This window comes from Sapajus apella, unplaced genomic scaffold (assembly GCF_009761245.1).
Source record: "Sapajus apella isolate SASKATOON/1434 unplaced genomic scaffold, GSC_monkey_1.0 scaffold10, whole genome shotgun sequence".
Classification (NCBI taxonomy): domain Eukaryota; kingdom Metazoa; phylum Chordata; class Mammalia; order Primates; family Cebidae; genus Sapajus; species Sapajus apella.
In genome coordinates this window covers 29,782,203-29,801,524 of record NW_022436950.1, presented here as the reverse complement: position 1 = coordinate 29,801,524, position 19,322 = coordinate 29,782,203, and the positions used below count along the sequence as shown (strand labels likewise).

Here is a 19,322-nt window from a genome sequence, read left to right as displayed (position 1 = left end):
AACTCATCTACTCACCAACATACTTCTATGTTATAATATACATGTCCCAGATGCATTTCCAAATTGATGGCATTCCACTTTCAAATACAGCTGGGAACCATATAACCATTGGATATTATTTAACATTTAAAATACTTTCCAAAGTTGAAGGTGTTTTGAATATTTAATTTTTTTTTTCTTTTAGTACTTAAGGAAACATACTGAAACACTGGGAGAAACCACTGGTCCATTGACTGCAGACCAAGAAGAATTAGTCAAGAGATAATATAAAATTTGATCCTAGGGTCAGTTCGTATCAAACAGATTTTGAAAGATGGTAAACTATTCTCTCCCTCTCAGATGTCTTCAACTTAATGTTTTGTTTGTTTGTTTGTTTGAGACAGAGGCTTATTCTGTCACCCAGGCTGGAGTGCAGTGGTGCAATCTCAGCTCACTGCAACCTCCGCCTCCTGGGTTCAAGCGAACCCACTGCTTCAGACTCCCAGTTAGCTGCAATTACAAGCATCCTCCACCACACCTGGCTAATTTTTATGTTTTTAGTAGAGATGGAGTTTCATCATGTTGGCCAGGCTGATCTCGAACTCCTGACCTCAAGTGTTCCACCCACATTAGCCTTCCAAAGTGCTGGGATTACTGTCATGAGCCACTGGGCCGACCTGAATATTAATACCATTAATGCCTAACCCAGTAGTGTGCACTAGTGCTGGATCCTCACCAGTGGGGTACCCCTTTTACTCCGGAGTCCTCATTCTGAAAGCCCCAGTCTAAAATTTTTTGGTTAATTCTGCTAATATTGCTAACTACCACCTTCTTATTCCTTTTGCTAGTTAAACTCCTCTAACATGTCTACTCCATTTATTGTCTCATCTCTTATCTGTCACCCTCTTTTCTTGGCATTTTGCTAGATTACTTTTTCACCCTATTACATGCTAGAAATGTTTTCTGAGAGATCTCCTGTGATCATCTTATTTAAAAATGGAATAGTTGCCTTTTACTTTATTTTGAATGACCTCTCTTTGCTACAGTAATGATGCAGTGGAAAGAATGTGAAAACTTGATTTCACTCTTGACTCTACTGTGCACCACTGACTGTGAGACCTTGGGCAAGTTATGAGACATCAAATGTCTGATACAAAGATTAAATACTGTACTCATATATAAGAGGATATTATTAGTGGCTACCCATTTCTCCTTGGAATCTTTTTTTTTTTTAAATGGAGCCAGTATCTTGCTCTGTTACCCAGGATAGTGTGCAGTGGCACCATCATAGCTCACTGCAGCCTTGAATTCCTAAGCTCAAGTATCCTCCCACCTCAGCCTCCTGAATAGCTGGGCTGCTGGAGTGTGCCACCATGCCTAGCTAATTTTTTTTCTTTTGTAGAGATGGGATCTCCTATGTTGCCCAGGCTGGGGAATCTACTTTTATTTGATTCTTCAGTGTTAATTGTATTGTTTTTACTGGCTTTTCCTCATCCTGCCACTCTGTCATTGATCTATATCTCAAGACTATTGGCCTTTCCCAAGATTCTTGTTCCACGTATTTGATGAGGTCATCCATTTCAATTCTAGATTAATCTTTGTGAAACACAACTAATTATATCTTAGCCTAAAACCTGAAATTCTTCTTAATGAAGAATAAATATGCATTCCTCCAAGTAGGATTCCAACCCCTCTGTTATATGACCGCTACCTATATTTTCATTTCTATCTCCCGCTATTCTCTGTTGTGTGCCAGCAACCTGTACTTCTCATTGCCCCTTTGCTTCTGCTGTTTCCTCAGTTTCTTCTTTTGCCCTTCATTCCCTGCTTGCCCAAATTATGTGTAACTTTACAAAGCTCATCTTAAATACCATGCTGTCCAGAATAATTAAAATTGAATATATTATCTGATTCACATAGCCTGAAACATACTTTTTCTTCCATGCTCTCACCCTATATACTTTGTGTTAATTACCATCACAGATTTGATTATATATAAGCTTCTTGAAATCAGGAAGGGTGTTTCATGCATTTTTTAACAAGACCTAAGTAGGGGTGTAATTCAATGCCTAATATATAGTAACAAATGTATATTCATTCTGAATATTTTGTTTTATAAAGGAACATTTTTCTCATTGCTCAGGCTTAAAATGCTGAAAAATTAAAATTCCAAAAATTAATATTCACTGAATTAATTTTTGATTTTTCTATCAAAATCATGAATTAACATAGGTCGTTGGGTTATTAATTTTGTTTTAAAATAACAGCTATATTGAGTAAGATATAATTCACATATAAAAATTCACCCTTTTAAATTAAACAGTTCAGTGATTTTTAGTGTACTAACAGAGTTATGCAAGTATGTCTATTATCTAATTTCAGAAGATTTTTATCGCGCCCTCCCCAATGGAAACCCATCAGCAGCCACTCAAATTCTGCCTCACCTCTATCCTAGACAACCTCTAATCTACTCTCTATGGATTTGTTACTTCTTCTGGACATTTCATATAATTAACACAATAGGTGGTCTTTTGTAGGAGGCCTCTGCCATTTAGCATCATATTTTCAGTGTTCATCCACGTATGATGGATGAACTTCACTGCTTTTTGTGGAAGAATAATATTTCATTGAATGGATATGCCAGGTTTTATTAATTCATTCATCAGTTGGTGGACATTTAAGTTGCTGAGTCATTGATTCTTTTTTTAAACTGTAAAGAAACCCAGTGGTTATTTGGCCCAGTATGTTCCTTTTAATACATGTGAGATTGTGTTCCAAAGTGGTATTGCTAGACTTACATAGTTATTGCACTTATTATTATTTTAGATGCTGGGTTGGTACAACACATGCATTCATGTACTTTTCTACTCATTCTTTCATATATGTAATAAATACTTATGGACCACTAAGTGTTTATGATCCAGATAAGCAAAAATAATTATGGTTCACGTCCTCATGAGGTTCACAGTTTAATTGGGAATAAGCTTTTATTCAAATAATCACTAAATAAATATAAAATTAGAAGCATGGCAAGAGCTATAAAGGAAAGATTGAGGAACTGACTTTGTCAAGGAGAATATTTTAACTGTAATCTATGGATAAGCAATAATTCCCTATGTAAACAGTATAGAAAAGAACATTCCAAGCAGAGCAAGAGCACACACAAAGGCCCTGGCTATAGGAGCATGGCTTATAAGAGAAGTGACAGAAGGCAATGTAACAGGAGAGGAGAGTGTAGGGGAAGCATGTGTGGAATGAGGCTGGAAAGTAAGATTAAATGATGCCAGGTCTTCCAGGACAAGGGAAGGGTTTTACTCTTTTTCTGGAGAGTTTTGGACCACTGAAGTATTTTAATCCTAGCAATAACGCAAGCGAAAAAAAAAAAACCGTGCATTCTTTTTGCTTTTTTTCTCCCAGGGCTTAGCTGTATTAAGAAAGGCGAAATTGGCTGGATGATACGTATCTTTTCTGCCAAAACTTGTGGTAGAATCTGTGGCATTTCAAGTTTCCTTTTTATGTGTTTACCAAATAACTTGTTATCCAAAGTAAAAACTTGTATTATTTTCACAGGATAAACAGCCTCCTTATTAGAATTCTCCAATTCAATTTTGTAAAGAATTACTCTTTCCAATTCTTTTACAGAATAAGTAATCACAGGTGCTTGGAAAGTATTATAATAAATATATAAAGGTCACATTTTTTCATTATACAATAAAGATGTTTTAGACCTGTGAATTCTACAGGTACAGAAACAATTATCTAAATTGCAAATAGTTAATGCCTAATTCTTTAGCCTAGGTGCTTTTGACTTGAGAGCCATTCCTCCCAGGCACAATATGAATGGGACTCAGGAAGCTTTTGTAAAAATAATATTAAGCTTTTGTAAAAATAAAGGTCATACCTGCATGGACATGAATCCAAAGCTTTCATTAAATTCTACAAAGAATCTATCATACACAAAAAAAGTTAAAAACTAGGGTTTTTGAGAGTGGAAAATAATCTATAAGTTACTAGAAAAAAAATATTTGGTCACCTTTTATACTACTTAGAGAAGTTTAAACCTATACCGTTACAAAAAATGACAATAAATATTTAATAGTTATTATATAAGCTAATATCTTGAAAACAATATTCTCTTTTTTTTAAAGTATGGTCCTCAGATCATACTCAGGGATTATAGTGAGTAATTCTAAGGAATGTAGATTCCTGGACTCACTACAGACATTTGGAATCAGAATCCTTGGAATAGAACTCAGAACTCCGGACTTTTAACCAGGATCCCAGGTGATTTTGGTGCCAGCACATGTTTAGAAAGGTAACATAGTAAATAACAGCATTCTTTCTCTGTTCAGTTTTTGAAAAACCAAATTTATCCAATTCATTGAGTTATGTAATAATAGAACCATGTAATCAACACTGAAATATATGTGTGTGTGTGTGTGTGTGTGTGTGTGTGTATATATATATAACATAATTTACAATTTAAAGATGAAGAAATTATGGATCAATGAAATTAAATAACTTGCCAAATGGAGATCTGGCTTTGTTTATACTCTGTCATAAAGGCTCTTGCTGTAACTGCTATAAGTTTCCTACTGTAAGAAGAATTCAGAAAAAAAAAAAAAGCTTCTTTTAGAAAAGTGGAGTTATATGAGTCCACAACAGTCTCAGTCAACATCCGCTGAAACTCATGATCATCAACAAACTTGAAGATTTATAAAGAACAAAGTATAACACATGAGTCTCTCTTGCCAAGCACAACTGTCTGACACTTTCTAAAAGAAGTTCTTAGAGGTAACACTTTACAGGCAGGAAAAGTGTAAAAATGAGAAAATTTGCTCCAAGTTGTTACAATTTAACAAGCAGAGAATATAAATCAAAAGCAAAATATTACAGTATGTAAAGTAACCCTAAAATCTATTAGCATATATGTATCACTAACAAATTTAAATAAAATAAATAAAGCTCCATCTAACTCTTTAAAGGAGCTGGAAAAAGATGGGTCTGTTAGGTTGCTTTAAGACATGAGCTTTAATAACCGTCTTACCTAAGAGAGATGGCTCCGTGATATGTGTGTGCTCCATCACATGAATTGCATTTCATTTCATGCAGCACCTTTATTGGACATTAATAATAAAACTATTGAATTTAAAAACAAATTCTGAAATCAACTCTGTTTTATAGGACTTTGTTAGAAAAGAGCTCTTTGCCAATATAATATGGCTTATTCATAAAATATTTTGAGAGTGAAAAGATACAAATTTTCTAGTTATTTATTTCTAGTTTCTAGTTATAATTTTAAAATGTTTGCATTTCAGTAATGAAGTCATGGGGTTAAAAATTTAATTTGACTTTTAAGGTGGCTTTATCACAATAACACTGATTTCTTCTAAAGTATCTTTACATTTTACTTCTTTTTGAAAAAAAATGATTTTAATTCAAATTATTTAAGAGAAAAGATTGTTCCTTTATATGAGGCTAAAAACCAACTCTTCAGGAAATTGCAAGCTAGAATTTTTTTCTGGGCCTGTTGTAACTGAGTTTGCCAGCTGCCATATGACAGCAGAAATAATATTTCTTATGATGCCATTGAAAAGTGCTATTCAGCAGGCAGCGATAGCAAGTAATGTATTAAATGAATGAGAGAACTATTAAATACATTATTTCAAGGCTTTTAGGTGATGCTATAGATGACCAATATTTGAGAATATTTTGGAAAATTAATAGTAAATGTCTTTTTTGGTCGTGCATTGACTCCTCTGTGATGTGGGAACATAATATTAGAACAAGTTTCATAGGAAATCTTATTTAGGGACAGAGAATGCTATAACTTCCTTTGGATACTTAAGGATCCTTATCTTTTGGTTTAGCAGTGGCATTATGTGTGTTTTCTTATTAACACAATAGAAATGTGCATTACTGGTTTTAGTGTTATTTCAGTTATATCAGGATCTAATGAAACATGGCGAATTCATGGCTGCTTGCTACTGTAATAAATTATTGGAGACTATTGCTAAGATTACCTTCTACTAGATCAGGTTCTCTTACTCCCACTGTGCACATCAGTTGATCTCCAGATGATCAGTTAGAGTACTTTAAGAGCTTGAAGTAGACTTGCTGTGCATAGGGAAAGCATATTCTGTTTATGCTAACTAGATAGAACCACGCAAAACATGAGACAAAGAGCCACAAATGGCTTCCAATCTCTTAATGTGTCTTTTTAAATCTGTTTTTCATAGCTGCATGGGTTTTATTTTAGCTGAATGACTCTGTTTGGAATTAACATTAGGAAATAGAATGAATGTGAAATGGCAAACATAAAATCGTAAACAAACAAAACCCACTATCCTATAGGATCTGTAGTCTTTCATTAAGAAAGTGCCTCCAAAATCTTCCTTAGAGACAAAGCACCTGCTACAGGTGAAATCATGCAAGTCACTAGTTGCTGGGGGGAACCCACAGTACAGGTTGCTAGCTTTGCAGTGTTGGGAAGGCCCTAGATGGATCAAGGAGCTCAGTGAGGGTAGTGGAGAGCAGGCTTACACTTGGAGTCTTGGAGTTAGACCACTCAAAGACTGGGACTTTTCGATTGTAGTGTAGTTATTCCAAGCCACAATTTTAAAAGATAAAACATTTTAAAGTCTATCAACTATTCATTGGCTTAAAGTAGCTCTAAAAAACATTCTAACAGTGTGAGGTTGAAACCTACCTTCGAAGCAGACTTTTGTGCCTGCAAATACCAAAGGTAGCTGATGTAGTCCCAGATGAGCCCAGGGTAACCCAAGCAAGGAGTCAGCAGCCCTCGCATTCCTTTGGAACAACAATAATTATAGCCGCTGGAATATTTGCAGCCTCACTGGCTCACTTGCTACGTTTTTAAGCCCAGACTTTAATTTTATTTTTATGTTTTTGTATAAATCAGACACATGTGGCTTAATTATAGACATTAAGTGGCTACTAGAAGCTTTAGATGAAAGCTTTTCAATACTGTGCGATGCCTGGGTTCTCTGGTGTCCTCCCCGCTCTGCAGTTTCTGTCTCTTTGTGCCCCTCCTCCTGTGTTGATTTCTGCACTCCTCCTTCCTCCATTCTGACTGCCCTTCATCTCAGTGGTGCCTATTTACTTAAATCTAAGCCAATTAAATACAACATAATAATAGAACATCCTTCTGCAAAGAGCACAAAGGATGGGGAATTGCATGGCCACTGACTAAATAAAAGAAGAAAGAGGAAAAAATTCTTAAAAGCAATCCCCAGCAGAGATGATGGATCTACTCTTCCTTTGCCTCCTATTTCTAGGGAGGCAACCTCTTCTTCGTTGCTTCCAGCAATCTCTATGGCAAGTCCTACCCTTTTCTTTGGTAAAATCTTAATGATATGTCATCATGTATATTTCCAAAATTACTGATGTGAGAATTATTGTATTATGCATACAGGAATATGGTTATGGAATTTCCAGAACACTTGGGAGTGATAACATTGTAGATTGAGATATATTTCAAGGCTTGCTTTTATGCTAATACATTTTCTGAGCCACTCAATTAAGAGATACTCACTTTTTAAAATGGTTTATTACAAGCAATTGCTTTAGTAATAAAATGTTGGCTGCCACTGTTAAAAAAATAATTTGGGGAGGAAGAAAAGATATTTCATATTAGCATCACAGAAGGGGGAGGGGAGGGTGCCAGCTTAGTTCCTACTGTGCTAATTAAGTGATCTTGCATTGCCTCTTGAACAACATGCAGCAAAAGATGAAGAACTCAAATCAGCTGGAGATCACCCTTAATTGTAAACTTTTCCGTAAGACTCCAGTGAGTTCATGAACTCCCTCTGCTTCTAGAGCTTGTAGCTTTTCAGGCTAAAAGCAGATTTTTCATAATTTAATATTTCTGGTCAGATGACTGTAGCACAGTCTGTATTTCCCCTCTCTCTGGTGTGGTCCCCTTTCCTAAATTCATGACTTTCCAAATTATCCACAATCAGGAATTTCAAAGGGTGTGGAGCTCAGGCAAAGAACATCATCAGTCAGCTGAATTCCAGTTTCTATAAACCACAGCTGGAATCTGAATGCTCACATTGACCTCAAAAATAGCATGGTGCTCTCTCTCCTGTGCTCAGCCAAATTCGTCCTCAGTGAAATCTCAGTATGTGGCTGCAGGTTGACAGATGGCTCCCAGCAGGTGAACGCAGGGTTATTAGTAAGTGAAATGCATTCTTTCTTTGCCACAATCCTTCTCAAAGACAACCTCCTGTCTTAAGAACCTTACAAAAGGCTTTTAGATGCTAAGCAAAACTCAAGAGTTGAAGCTGAGAAACCACAGATTAACATAACCATAGGGTTTCTGCTCCAGTTAATACATAGTTTCTTCATGAGAGAGTACAGTAGTGCTAAGTGGTAAAAGAAAATATCATTTAAAGACTGATATTGACACTTTGCAAATTTTCACAATTGTCAAAGCACTTTTCCAAACACATAACTTCATTTAATCCTTACAATAAGTCTTTAGGGGAAGTCTCATTAACAGTCTTTATTTCAAGAGTGGCAGGAGGCAACCAAATGCCTAGGCAGATAGGGGTGGGTCCCCAGAGAAATGCTACCTCCAAGCCAAAGACAGTAAAAAGCCTGAAAGCCAAGCTACAAGTTAAATCCTCTGATGGGATTGGGAACTTGTCTTTTTGTTTGGTGTACTTTCCTCTGATTTGTCCCTACCCTTCACTTATTTTACATATACCCACCCTTTCCTCTTTGATCTTTCCATGCTGTCATGCCCACTCTTGAGTGGTGTCTTCACATTAACCTTTTTTGCATATTCACAAACCAATCAGCATGCACTCCCCATTCTGAGTTCATAAAAGGCCCCAGACCCAGCCACACAGCGAGAACTTTCTCACCTTCAGTGAGGGCACCATCCCTCCCCCATCCCACATTCCCTCTCCACTGAAAGCTGTTTTCATTGTTCAATAAAATTCTTCTCCTCCCTCCTCATCCTTCAATGTCCTGCTGTGTATCCTCATTCTTCTTGGGCACGGTACAAGAGTTCGGGAACCACCAAACACAGGTACAAGCTATAACAACGGTGAGATGGGGCACACCAGCATGGCCAAGTGAGACCTGGGTGGGATGTCAGTGGCTGGGGGTCCCCAGCTTGCAAAGTGATCAAGAAGAAAAATCCTATACCAATTTTATTGCTAACAGTGACGAACCAAAAATTCAGAAGGCTTATCCAATATTACACTGCCAGTAAATTTTCAAATTCAGCTTCTAAAGTTTGAGTTCTTTTTACTTCAAAGACCAAATTTGATTAATTCCTACTCAGAATGGTTAGTAAAATAAAATACCATCATTTATTAACTCATTCATTAGAACTTTACTAACCTGCTTACAAAAGGGAAGCATTAAGCAAGGTGTAAGGAGATTTCATTGCTTATAACAGAGGAGCTCATCTACACAAAGTTAACCAATACTAAGCACGCCTTTCCGTTTTTTGCAATACATCTCTCAATTGTTAATTCACTAGTTGAATAGTTACTGAACAAGTATTTGCTACCAAACAGGGGGTGTAGTGTAATAAGAAAACAGTCACCGACTTTCTAGAGCATACATATTCATTGGGGTGGAGTAGGACAGACATTAAACAAATAAATAATATGCATTGTTTGTGATAGTGTATGAAAACAGACACTGGGATGAATATGTATTAGTCTGCCCAGCCTACCATAAAAGAACACCACCGAATGGGGGGGATTAGGTTCAATGAAGCATGGCCAGCCATGTAGAAATATGATTGGACAAAAAGGATATTATCTCATAATAATAGACTAGGCGGGGGGGACCCAGAAAGACCTGCCTGTTCAGATTCTTCATGGCCTCTATGCAACATTCCTTCCTTCCATTAAACGAGGTAGGTCAAAGAATTTCTTTGTGGCAAATTCTTACACAGAAAGGCAGAGTGGGGGAAATACAGTGTGGGGAGTTATAGTGATATTTTTAGGTTTTATGACTGGCTGGGAAAAGGGGGCTCTGGTTTCTATGACCTACTTTAAGGAATAGATTCTAGTTTCTATGGCTTGTCTTAGAGAAGAATGAGGCTGAGAGACAGACAAAAGGATGGGAGAAGATCAGAAAGAAACTTTGCTTCCTAGGCCGTTATTTTGGATTGTTTTCTGAGCCCCAACATTAGCCAATGAGCAGAGTAAGGGGGATTATGGATGAAAAATTACCAAGAGACAAGTGTAGGTTGATTCATGCCAAACCTACCTAATCAGGTTCTTGCTGAAGGCAGACCAAAGATACACATTAAAGGTGGGGAATAAGAAACTCAATCAGATATCCAGCGTGATCAGATGTCAAGGGTGAAGGATTCTCTCTAAACTGATTTTAGATTCTTGCTCCAAGAATCCAAAGGAACCAAAGTCAAGTCTCCTAGTTAAGAAGAGGGTTTAGAGGAGCTTGGCTAAAGTCTAGTCAAGGAGAGACTCTTTGGTTTTTTGTGTTCATTGAGAGAAAAGGAGATCTGGTGTCTCCTCCTCTTCTTATAAGGACTCACCTCTATTGGATTAGGGCCCTACCTTTATGACCTCATCTAACCTTAATCACCTCCCTAAAGGCCTTATCTCCAAATATAATCACATTAGCAGTAAGGACTTCAATATATGAATATTGGGGGTTGGGGAGGATACAGTACAATTCATAAAGGGTATAAATTAATAACTCTTCAGAGACACTTTGGCAGTATTGTTTGAAGTCTGTTGTGTACTTATATGGTTTAACATTTTTATCCTGCATGTTTTTTACTTTAAATTCAAAATACTATGAAAAAAATAGTTTATATATTTAATAGACACTAATGGCTTTTAGAATTGAAATAAAGCAGAATAAAAGTTGGGGACATGAATTTCTTTCAATTTCAAGAAGCCTTAATTAACAATATATGGGAGTTTACATGAATATCAAATAAATGTAATAAACAAGAACCATAAATCTGTGAACAGAAACATTCCTGGAGTGGTTGGGGAATGGAAGAGTTCATGGAGAACACTTCAATTGCATGAGGAATTGAAAAATCTAGAGAAAGGAAGAGAGGAAGGGAGCAGGGGAGACAGGGAGAGAGAAAGAAGAGGATTTTGCAGGAAAGGAGAGAAATATAAAGACCGGTCCAGATGCACAGTGGCTCATACCTATAATCCCAGCACTTTGGGAGGCCAAGGAGGGTATATCGCCTGAAGTCAGGAGTTAAGAGCAGCCTGGCTAACATAGTGAAACCCGTGTCTACTAGAAATACAAAAAATAGAAAAAATTTAGTGGGTGGGCACCTGTAATCCCAGCTGCGAGGGAGGCTGAGGCAGGAGAATCGCTGGAACCCAGGAGGCAGAGGTTGCAGTGAGCTGAGATCATGCCATTGCACTCCAGCCTGGGCAACAAGAGTGAAACTCTGTCTCAAAAAAAAAAAAGAAATATGAAATATAAAGATGGAATTAATAGGTCTGCAAAAGAACTAGTCTAAGAAAATGTGAGTGTTTGTAACAGAAAGCTCAGGATGGATGCATTATAGTCACAATATAAAAGTTCTTGAGACTAAGCCAAGAAATTCCGATTTTGTCATTTTGAAAAAACAGTTTTGACCATGAGAACTACTAATAAATCACTAAGTGATATTCCGGCAAGATAAGTTTTATGGCAACATGTGAACCTGCTTGGTTTCCTTTGATCCTTGCCCAGTTGTTTCCTCCTTCTACCACATGAACCTGGGTACCTGCATTAATTTATTCTACCATTTTTTAAAGATTGGTGTTCTGTTAGAATGGCTGTTATCAAAAAGACAATAAGTGTTGGAGAGGATGTGGAGAAAAGGAAACACTTGCCCACTGTTGGTGGGAATATAAATTAGTACAGCCATTGTGGAGAACAGTATGGAGGCTCTTCAAAAAATTAAAAATAGAACTATCATATGATCCAGCAATCCTACTACTGGATATATATCCAAAGAAACTGAAATCAAATGTCTAAGAGATACCTGCACTCCTACGTTTATTGCAGCATTATTCACAATAGCCAAGATATGGAATCAGCCTGTGTCCATCAACTGATGAATGGATAAAGAAAATATGGGATATATACATAATGAAATATCATTGAGCCATAACAAAGAAACAGATTTGCAACTACTTGGATAAACTTGGAGGGTATTATGTTAAATGAAATAAGACAGACACAGAAAGACAAATTCCTTATGGTCTTAACTTGTATGTGAAATCTTTAAATGTTGATCTCATAGAAGTAGAGAGTAGAATGGTGGTTGTCAGGGGCTGGGGCAGTGATATTGGGGGTATGTTGGAGAGATGTTGCTCAAAGGTAACAAAGTTTCTGTTTGGTAGGGGAAATAAATTCAAGAGATCTATTATACAATATGGTGACTGCAGTTAATAACAACATATTATATTGAAAAATGCTAACAGAATAGATTCTAAGTATTCTCACCACAAAAAATGACAATGACATGAGGTAATACATATGATAGCAAGCTTGATTTTGCCATTCTGCAATGTATACATATTTCAAAGCATCATATTGTACATGATAAATATATATAATTTTATCTGTTAATTGAATAAATAAATAAAAGGCTGGTGTTTTGTATGCAACTTACAGACAAATGAACAGATGGCTTTCTGTCAAGCAAAGAAGTGTTATATTTCTTCAGCTATATTCTGATGCTGAGCAGAAAACAGCAGTGTAGTATATAAATAAGCAAAAACACTGACGCATGTGCCCCATTGCTGCCCAAGTTTCTCTATATTGCAGTGCCAATTCATATTTTATTTATAAAATTATATATATATATATATATATATATATATATTTAATCAGAGTCAGCATATGCTAATAATTTGGCAAAATAAGTTTTGAACTGATATCACCAAGCATTGTTATTTTCAGGACCCATCCATCATACTTATTCATCCTTGAGGCAGAAATATTTATTGCTCACCAGATATCAGATATCTACTTATCCCTCATGTTTCTCCACCCTTTGTATTTAAGCAACATGTTCAGTCTAGTGGATTGTAAGAGGAGGTGATGTGTGTCACTTCCTCGTTAAGGCATTTAAGAGCCTGCGCTCAGCCCTCCAGATATCTTCTTTCCCTGCTGCTGTAATCCTGAACGCTATGAGTTGAGCCACAAGAAGGATGTACCTAGATAGCTCCGTCACTACATGAAAGAGAAGTGGCCTGGGGAATCTCCCTACTCACATTAGGATTTGTCTACACAGGTTATAACCTTTATTGTGTAAAGCCTCTGAGACTTAAGCCTTACTTTTCTGACTAATCTAATTGTTTATCCTTCACCTACTTATTTACTATTTTTACTGCCTTGAATTATGTTGAGATGCTTCAGACAAGGCTAGATCTTTACTACTAAATCAGCTTAACCCAGCCTGTTAGTCCTCTGCAGTAGCCTGGAGCTACTGGATTTAGACAGGAAAGGAGATCATTCTTACTGTCTACCTCACCCAAGTTCTCTGCTCCACTAAAGACCATATGTTATTTGAATAGGGATTTGCCAACAGCTCTTAATTCTTTCAAGTTATATTTTGAAACAAGTTTCCTTTGCAAGAAACGTAAGTTTCTCTTAAAAGGAACTTTGACAAAAGCTCCAGGAAAGAAAGATTATTTCTCTGATATATTCAATTGTCACTGCCTTTGGTACACCATGACTTCCTTCTACTCACAAATAGGTAGATAACTAATTCTATTAACAAGCACATTAGGGAATAGAAATGGTTTAGTAGCATGTTAGACTAAATGATTTTATGTTGGCATCTGCTCTCCTATTTAAAAGACTGCTTGGATAATGGATATTTTCCCAATTGTTTTAGAAATTCAGTCTTCTATAGCTAAAATCTTGTTATCCTGGACAAGTGCACTAAATTACATGAATCGCTCAAAATCTTGGTAGATCAGATTGATAGTGGAAGTGGAGTACAATGTTATTGTTGTTTATTTGAGAATTGACTGAACAGCCTAATGCTAGTCATTGAGATTAAGTTTAGCCTTTAGAAACACTATTCTGAAGCCGGGCACAGTGGCTCATGCCTATAATCCCAGCACCTTGGGAGGCCAAGGTGGATGAATCATCTGAGGTCAGGAGTTCAAGACCAGACTGACCAACATGGTGAAACCCCATCTCTATTAGAAATACAAAAATTAGTTGCAAATTGTGATACATGCCTATAATCCCAGCTACTCAGGGGGCTGAGGCACAAGAATCACTTGAACCTGGGAGGCAGAGGTTGCAATGAGCTGAGATCATGCCATTGCACTCCAGCCTGGCAGACCTGGGCAATAAGAGTGAACCTCTGCCTCAAAAGAAAGAAAGAGAAAGAAAAAGGAAGGAAGGGAGGGAAAAGAGAGAAAGAAAAGAGAGAGAGAGAGGGAGAGACAGAGAGGGAAGGAGGGAGGGTATTCAGGATGCCATCAACTTCAGGCATTTCAATATATTTTTTATTTTTTATTTTTTTTGAGAGAGATAGTCTTGCTCTGTCACCCAGGCTGGAGTGCAATGGCGCGATCTCAGTTCACTGCAACCTCGGCCTCCCAGATTCAAGAGATTCTTTTGCCTCAGCTTTCTGAGTAGCTGAGATTACAGGCGTGTACCACCATGTCCAGCTAATTTTCGTATTTTTAATAGAGATGGGGATTTGCCATGTTGGCCAGGCTGGTCTTGAACTTCTGACTTCAGGTGATCCACCTGCCTCGGCACCCAGTCAATGCTTTGCTTATCTGGCAAAGTCTATCAAACATGAGATTTAAAAACTAAATGATACTTATGGGAGAATGTGTTTCAAAAGAAAATAAAGAGTATATCCTGGCTCAACAATCCAGGGAAGATTTTATCTTGTTGACTTTGTTGTTTAATAAAACACGAGCTCTTACATCAGTTGAGAAAACCACACCATGGCAATATTTTCTCCAGGAGACTCTGAAAATCTGCATGAATTTATCATTCTAACTTCAATGCTGCAGGAAGTAAATAACTTGGACATAAATATGCCAACAGCCAAACATATATGCAGCCTAAGACTATTGCATGCATATCCTATTTTATGGAGTAACCAGGGGATAAAAGCTGACTTATTATAGCTGAACAAGTATTTTGGGTTCCTTATTAAATAATTTATTCAGCTTACTTTGTGATGCCAATGTGCAGTGTACATCCTATTCTCTCCCTTATGTAGGCTAACTCTTAAATATAATTGTTAACCAGTTGACTTTGTCACGTGTTGTTAAGTCATGATTCTCAACAGTGTTCATATTTGGCTCTAAAAGGTTCTGGAAGGTGGCATCTACCAGGTGGTAAACCTGGTAGAAATGATAAAATGGGAGGCAGAACTGTGGCTGAGTATATTACAGTTTGTTCAAGAAGCTGTATATGCTGAATAGTAAAAGTACTTTGTAGGTACTTCTAGTAAACTGAAAGTTGCCATCAGTGAAATATCACTCCTCAGAGAAGCCACAAGCTCTTATACTCAAAACTGTCCCTAGCCAGAGTCAAAGAACCAAAACCAGTTCTCAGTGTCTGTGGAGTTGGTATGTAGCTAAAACATTGGGGCACTTTCTAGCTTGGTGATGCTGGGAAGGACACTTAAACTCTCTTGGCCTGTTTTCTCATCTGTGAAATGGGGACGATAATAGACGATGGTAGTGAGGAATAACTTAATACATATGAAGCGCTTGGATCATTGTCTGGCACAAAATAAATTCTGTGTAAATGTTTGCTAATACTATTTTAGGCATGTTGCAGCTACTCTATATAAAGTGATGCTAAAACTGTGCCATCAATGTAACAAAAATTAATGTTAAAGTAATTTAATGCTATTTATATGGGTAAAAATGATTACTTCTGACTAACCTATGTTAATTTAAAATTTTATATGCCTTGTGGAATAGGCCATAAGTTGCTCTTTGAAAATAAATTCCAGATAGCATGTATCTCTTTCTCATAAAGTTAGAAAAATATAGTTATTTCTATTTTTTATAATAAAACCTCATAAAAGTCAAGATTATGTGAAAATTGGGCATTCTTTTAATGACTAATAGGTACTGAGTGCCCTGAATTTTTTAATAATCATCTCATCCTTTGGCCAGGAATTTCCCAGTTCTTTTGGGATGAAATAAGCTTTTAAATGTTTACGGTTAGAATTTAACTTTCATTCATATATAACTACTGACTTAGTTTTTGGAAAGACTAAAAGGATTTTTTTAGTGGTGTTTTTAATATTACTCAAATAATGAACATACTCTTTGATATCAGATAAGTTACATGTTTTCTGTAAATGGCCAGATAGTAAATATTTTGAGCTTTGTAGGCCATATATCTGTCAAAACCATTCAACTCTGTCATTATGGCATGAAAGCAGCCATATACCGCACGGAAGTGTGTGGGAGTGGCTATGTGCCAACAGCACTGTACGTAGAAAAGCAGTCAGCAGCAGGATGGTTCTGGCCCATGGACCATAGTTTACTGATTCATATTTTATAAAATTCATTTTTTTTCTTATTTTTGCTAGGGTAAAAGACATACACATAGAATGTGTACTCACTTATCCATATGCATGTGTGCTTACTTAAAAATCATGAGGATGAAGTACAAAAAAACAGGCACTTTAAGACATTTAAGAAAAGTATATAATTTCAAGAGAAAATAAAACATGATATTTTAGCCAGCATTCATTTGTTAAGTACGTAAAGACTCTTTCATCTGAATAAGCTCCAGAGCTGGCCTACCATTTTACTTTAGTTCTAAAACCAACCTAGAAGGTTTAATTTACTTATAATCAAAACTATCCTTAAAAATTCTCTAAATAGTCTTAAGTTATTGTGTATAGAACTATGTACTATATTGTTATATATATTTTAAATGTGAGAACCACTGAGCTGGACTAAAGAAAAAAAAAGCTGTGTGCAAAGAATTAGATGGTCAAATCTTTCTTTTTAAAATAGTTATTCAAATTATTACAGGGAATGGAGAATTCTACCATGTTTTTTCTTGCCTGCAGACATTTTTATAAATGTTTATTTAAATGTTAAGCCTTTCTAACTTGAATATGTACTAATAGGACTTGTTTGCTGCTGCACATTGTGTATAAATGCTCCCAGATTAAATAAGCTAACACGTGTAAAAGCACTTAATACACAGCATCTGTCCCAGACCATATTTTCTGCTTTTGAATCAAACTTGTGTCTGCTCATATCCATATACACATTGGTCTTTAGAGGCTCATAGAGAAAAATTGAGCCATCTGCATCTTGTCTTTCCAATTTGCATTTCCTACTGGGTCTTAAAGAAGAGTTCATAGCTATCAGAGTTTGAGTCTGGGTTCCTTACCTGTAGAGCAACATCTTCCTTGAGGATATGATGGGGCCCACCCTACTAGAAGTAAAATCACACAGGTCCTGACAAAATGCATGGGGATACACAGATTTAGACAACTAAGAGAGCTGGACTTTAAAATGGGCCTCAGCTCTGCAATCCCTTATGTATTATGCATCCTTTGTAGTCCTCCTTGTAGATGAAGTAGTCCTCCTGAATGGCTTATGAAGTAGAAAACGAGCCTAGTGCTTTCTAGTAATTCTACTTATTTCTACGTAGCACTCCAGTAAGAAGTATTCTGTATTGTTTTAAGTGGAGTTCCTAAGCAGAACTACTAATCCAGAATGACTTTTAGGATTCTGAATGTCAAAATTAGTTTAGTACTCCATGGAGAAAATTTAATGAGTTGTTAAAAAATTATTCTCCATCCTGTGCTGGAGAGAATCAATGCAGCTTGGGCTAGAGGCCCAGTCCTTTTAAGATTACTGGATATAATTAATGATTTATTAGAATGAATGTATTCTCTTGGGAGAAAATATGATTGTCTGCTATTTATTAGCTGAAGACAATTAAAAAATTTATTCTCCCTTGGATGTAATACCTATAAAGTGCCACTGGAGTGAATCTAAAAGTGAGAAAAAGCATGCAGCAGTTAGCATTTTCACTGCTCCATTCTATCTGCAATGGTGCCCAGCCATTGGCAAATGCTCAATGTATGACCACTATAAAGAACCATGAGGATATCCATCTCATAGTCTCGTAGTTGCCAAATACAAAAAAAGCCACAAGATGAAATTTGTTGCTGAGCTACTTGATGTCATTAATGTACGTGGATCAGGGATTAAATTATTAATTTTCTATTTTTTTTTAACAGAAAGAAGCTAGAAAATATTATCAACCCTTTGAGAACACGACATAACGAACTTTGTATTTTACTACTTCCTTGAATAGGTAAGACCCTACTCTCTCTACTCTGAAAAAATTACCCACAATTGTGAAAAATAACTCTTTGCTAACCTTTAATTTTTAAAATCTTTAAATAAGTAACAATTCATTTTAGCAATGGAGAAATAACTTACGAATAGTTATTTCTAATGTTTTAATAGTTATAGCTAATAAGTTTAGTATTATTAAAACAGCACTTCACATTTTTGAGTTGACTTAATAGTAAGAGAATGGCAAGCTCTTTCTCTGAATCAGGATTGAACTCAGCCTGTCTCTCTCCTGCTGTGGTTAACAATGCCAATGGTATTTCCTCAGCACCTATCACATCCAGGCATGGTCCTACATGACTTAATTTGCATAAATCAATTCATTTATTTCTTAAACAGCTCTATGACGTAGATATGGGGATCATCCCCATTTTATAGATTACAGGCATGAGGCAGAGAGAGAGGAGGTGGATGCAGGGATTCACCTCAGTTGGAATACATGGCTCTGGAAGCAGGCACTGGAAAGAGCACCAGCCCTAGCTGTTATTAGGAAAGTGGTTTCATATTGTGGCAGAAATGTCTAGCAGTCAGACTCTCCTACCTTTTGAGCAGTTTTTATCCAAATTAATGGAATAAAAATAATACAGTGCATTTACTGAACGAGCAGTAAATGCATAGCAGGTAAACTTACATTTTATGTTTGCATTTGTTACTTACAAAATTTTTGCATGAGTAAGTAAAAGAATACATACACATTAGCTCAGTTACAAGCAGAAACAATATTATTCTTTATTTTACATCTTTCTTTAAACCCAAATTCCTATGATAAAAGCATAATACAATTATGGAAAGATTATAAATGAATGATTTCTTATTCTAGGAAATATATTTTAATTTAGTTTTTTTTATTAGAAGTACTGAATATGCAATCTTAAATTGGCCACAGCAAGATTCACTTTCTTGCTGTTATTATTTATTTTGTTTTTAAGCAAGAACATTTATAAGATGTTCAAAGCAAAATATAAAAAAATTATAGGTCGG

General features: G+C 36.2%; 1 protein-coding gene across 32 annotated transcripts in view; it reads left to right on the top strand.

Annotated features, from left to right (window-relative positions):
* Positions 1-19,322, top strand: part of MAP2 (microtubule associated protein 2) — a 302,193-nt gene that overhangs the window by 178,001 nt on the left and 104,870 nt on the right. For all 32 annotated transcript variants that reach the window (XM_032278374.1, XM_032278413.1, XM_032278412.1 and 29 more), the window contains one exon: positions 18,224-18,300. The gene's annotated coding sequence lies outside the window, so the exon portion shown is untranslated. The remainder of the gene's footprint in view (positions 1-18,223; positions 18,301-19,322) is intronic.